This window comes from Lathyrus oleraceus, chromosome 6 (genome assembly GCF_024323335.1).
Source record: "Lathyrus oleraceus cultivar Zhongwan6 chromosome 6, CAAS_Psat_ZW6_1.0, whole genome shotgun sequence".
In the NCBI taxonomy this organism is placed as follows: Eukaryota; Viridiplantae; Streptophyta; class Magnoliopsida; order Fabales; family Fabaceae; genus Lathyrus; species Lathyrus oleraceus.
In genome coordinates, this window is record NC_066584.1 from 509,306,106 (window position 1) to 509,310,779 (window position 4,674).

Here is a 4,674-nt window from a genome sequence, read left to right on the forward strand (position 1 = left end):
TTAGTTAGAAGAGCCAAGTTCTAGTTGAAGTACTAAATCAATGTTGAATCAAGGAAGGGAATTTGAAGAACCAATGTTGTGAAAGAAACGAAGCGTGGAAGCTTGTTTGGTCGTTCTCTTAACGCGTTATGAGTGATCTAATGTAAAATGTATAAGACTGATTCTAGAGATAATGAGGCATCTTATACACAAACTCAAAGTCTTTTCAAAGCCTTTTATAAAAGACCTGAAACTATTTTTATATGTGCTTTTAATTGACTACTAACTTGTTTAATCAACTTATATGTCTTTTTACACTAGTTAATCGATTACCAGGTTAGGGTTAATAGATTGACTCATTTGTAACGCCTTTAATTAATTAGATAAGTGTTTAATCGATTAATGATGACAAAGTTAAAAAACTTTCCATATTTGGCTTGTTTAATCAATTATCATATATGGTTAATCAATTAGAACATTAAAATGCTCGTGTATCATTTACATTTTAACTCAAATATGTTCCCATATAAATAAGGTTTCTCCCATTTCATTTTATACCAGAATTCGAGTTCGAAATATGTCTTTCTGGATTTCTTATATCTTCTTTTGCTTTTTCTATTCTTCCACCCAAGTTTCCTTAGTGTCAAGAGAGTAAGAACACTTTTGAGAATCTTGATGTATTGGTGTTGGACTAATATTGTATTTTAGTCTATAAGGTATTCTATTGTCTAATAGCTTTGCGATAATTATTATGTAGTTCTTGAGTTTAACTTGTTAAAAGTTCTGTTTGGTTATTGGGATTAAGTTGTGAAAGTCTTTGTTTGGTTATTGAGGTCATCCAATAAAAATATTTGTTTGGTTCTTGAGATTAGCATGTGAAAATATTTTGTTTGTTCTATAGATTAGCCTATGGAAGTCTCTTTTTGGTTCTTGAGCTCATCAAGGTAAAAACACTTGTTTGGTTTGGAGATTAGTCTGCGTAAAATCTCTTGTTTGGTTGTAAGAAGGTTTAGTGACATATCTTGCAAAAAGCTTAAAATTATTTTAGTGGAAGTTCTCAAGAGGAAACTCTTGGGGACATAAGTAGGTAAAGTGGTTACACCGAACATGTATAAATCTCGGGTGCATGTTCTATATACCTTATCACTCTATTTCCCATTGCTTTATTTTATTTTTGTTTCATTTCCTTCTCTCCATATTTATGATATTCTTCTATTTACTTATTTCACTACTTAATCTCTATTCGATCAACTTAAACATTTTTATAAATTAAAGTTTTTATAATTCGACATCAATTTAAACCATCACAATTCACCCCCTTATCGTGTTCAGAGTCACTTGGTCAACATCTGTCATATAGGATATTTGATGTCATTTTTATAGAATATATTATATATTTTCATTACTTTTTAGGCTAATAATGCTCGTATATAGGTTTAGTGAAGAATATTTATTAAAAGTCATTTTCTTAATATCCAACCATTTTTATCTATCATTTTGTGTTAATTTGCATTTTTATTGAATGATGTAAAAATTTGACTAAAAGTCAAGGAGTCAAGACCAAGTCGAATTAAATTAAGGAGGTGAAACGTAGAGAAATATGGATATTCTGACCAAACATAACAATGTGAAGGTCCAAGATGAAGTCAGACCCAACGAAGTAGAGGAGACTCAACCTATGAATGCGTCATGTTCTAGTAAAGGTGTAATGTGTTTCCCGTGTTAGGGAGCAATGCATTTAGCTAGAGCATAATTCATTTATGCAAGATAAAAAATTATGTTTTCAGCCAATTTTACATCAATCACTTCCCATGATAGAATGTCTTGCACTACTATTACAAAAAGGCAAAGTGTGGAACCAATACATCTGACTTTTAAGAGAAAAATATGAGAGTAAAGAGAAGTTCATCATTGAAGGAAAAAAAGGAAGACACATTTCAACTATGAAGTTGGTGTTTCTCTCGCCAACCTTTTATGTGTAATTATTTTATTGTTTTATTCATCTTTTTTTTATTTGATCATGAGTAGCTCCCCCCTACACACTTGTTGTAGATGATTAACAAAATTTGTGAATAATCTTATACCATTAACCCACATTTTCCATTTTTTGCATAAGAAAACACGTCCAAAACCTCGGCAGGCCCCACAAAAAATAAGGGGTAGACTTGCAAATTATGCACTTTTTAAGTCTAAAAATGAAAAAAATTATACTAATGCTTGCACCGGTAAAATACAGGGACATGATAGACACATCAGGGGGATATCTAAAACCTTAGCCTGCCCCACGAAAAAATATGGGCAAAATAAGCATGCCTAACGAACGGGGCCCGTTTCGCCACCCCTATCACTTGATGTCTGCAAAGTGTGTTAAGAATGTTAAATTAGTAAGTTGAGCATGTTGGTGTGATATAATTACTCATTACTGACCCATGTTTTGGGTTATTGTCCTAACTCTTTGTGGCTGCTTTTGGGAATTGTATTAGCTTGATTACTAGATGTTCGTGAGGAACGCTCCTAACCAAGGGCTAGTTCCTCGTCCATTCCCATAAGTGAAAACATGGTTCAAAGTTAATGTTAATGAGGGAATCACCACCTTTTCTTTAGAGAAGATAGATACCATATGAAGGTGAGGGTTAGCCAAATAAACCACCTAAGTGCTTTAGGTTTATGATGTATTTATTTGTGCATCACCTTCATGTTCGAGGTTTGGTGTTCTAACGTGTGCACCACCTTAACATATGAGATTTAAGGGGTCGTTGGATTTTCCTCTTGATGCAATAGTTCATACGTGTCCGAGATTTAATGTCATCGCGAAAGGTGTAAGCTTTGTAATGTAATTCACATAATAAACAAGCAAGAGTTGTAGCGAAAATATCGTTTACTAAAACTTGTTATGAAAAATTATATATTGTAAAGGTTTACACAAAGTTACAATAAAAAGACTAATGGGACTTAGTTGTAATAATGTTCCAAGTTGGTCAAACTCCATGTCCTTAGGATGAGTTCCCCATGGAGGGCCTCTATTACATATGCTCATTTACCAATGTTGGTTCGTACCTGGTATGTGACTTCTTAGTTTCATGTCAACTTTACCTCCTCAACATTCTTTCCCCCTAAGTTAGTTCATCGAATTACAAGGTCACCAAAGTAGAACTCTATGAGATTAAATTTTTCATTGTATTTTCATTTAGGAAGTATAGCTCTTCTCATATTGCTTTTGAGTTTTATTTATTGTGCAAGGGTAATGTCATTCTCCAATTGAGCTTACTAACTATTACGAGAATGTCAACCACATTGTCGTATATAAACCTAGAAAGAATCTTCCCAATCATTGAGTGTGTTGATATCTTATATTCCCAATAGTCTTTTACCCAATTGCCATTGGATACCTATAATACTGCTATGATACCAAATGTGAAGTCAAGCCTCTCTATGATGAATATTTTTGATGAAGACAAAACTCCAAGCAACAAGAAGGCAAAGATTTTATTCAATGATAAAGCATCTTGATTCAAGAAGTTAAGCTTTTCACTTCAAGAAGGTATAATGAGAATACTTACATTCACTAAAGTCTTAGATGCTCAAGTATTCATATGGCTATTGCATAACTTTTTATAGTGCATGGAAAATATCTTAGAATCATATTTTTCATTTTCAAACTGGGTAAATCGATTTACCTATAAGAGAAATCTATTTACCACTAGAGCCTTCATATTTTTTAAATGCAAAGAATTAATTTTTTCACTTAGGTAAATCGATTTACCACTTAGGGAAATCGATTTACCACTGGAGCATTACTTTTCCAGAAGTGAAATTTTAAGTTTTTTAACTAGGTAAATCGATTTACCTCTTAGGGAAATCGATTTACCACTGAAAGATTTTGAAAATTTTTAAACGTTGCAACAGGGTAATCGATTTACCCATTATGTAAATCGATTTACCCATTATGTAAATCGATTTACCACTGTGCGTTTCTGAAAAATCAGTGGTTGTTCATACACCTCTTCATGCACTATTTCATGGAATCTTTTCATTTCATCTTTGACAATTGTTCATGATTCTTTCAGAACATTACCATGTTTCATTTGAGGTGTTATGTGCATATAAATACATGATCTTTCAAATTCAAATTTCACCTCTTCCAATCAATCTCTTAGAATTTTCAGAATTCACACTTATTGTTTTAAATCTTCATTCAAGATTTTTCTGCATATTTTCATATCATTCAAGGCAGAAAATTCTTGAGTAATCTAATATCTTTGTGTTGTGAACTATTTTCATTGGAAGAGAGGATCAAGCAAATTGATATATCACTTTGAGTGATCATTATACTACAAACTTTACATTCAATCCATTGTTGTAATCCATATCTTATTTTTAGAGTTGTTAAAAAATAAGATTGTGTGTTTTGTAAACACCTTGCTGTTCAGGATTGTTGGAAGCAAGAGAGTTGAGTTTGAGAGGATTGTTCTCATATCAACTTGGTGAGTCACAAGAGGTTGTTCTTGGTGATTGTGTCTGTCGTGTACAAGTCATAACAGATAGTGAAATCTCTTTCATGTTGAAAGGGGACTGGAGTACTCTCGATCTGTGAGGGGAACCAGGATATTTCTTCGTGTTCTTTATCTTTCCGCACTTTACCGCCCATCGCTTAACATAACCAGAAAAGAAAGAACAAAGTTTTTCATAAACCGG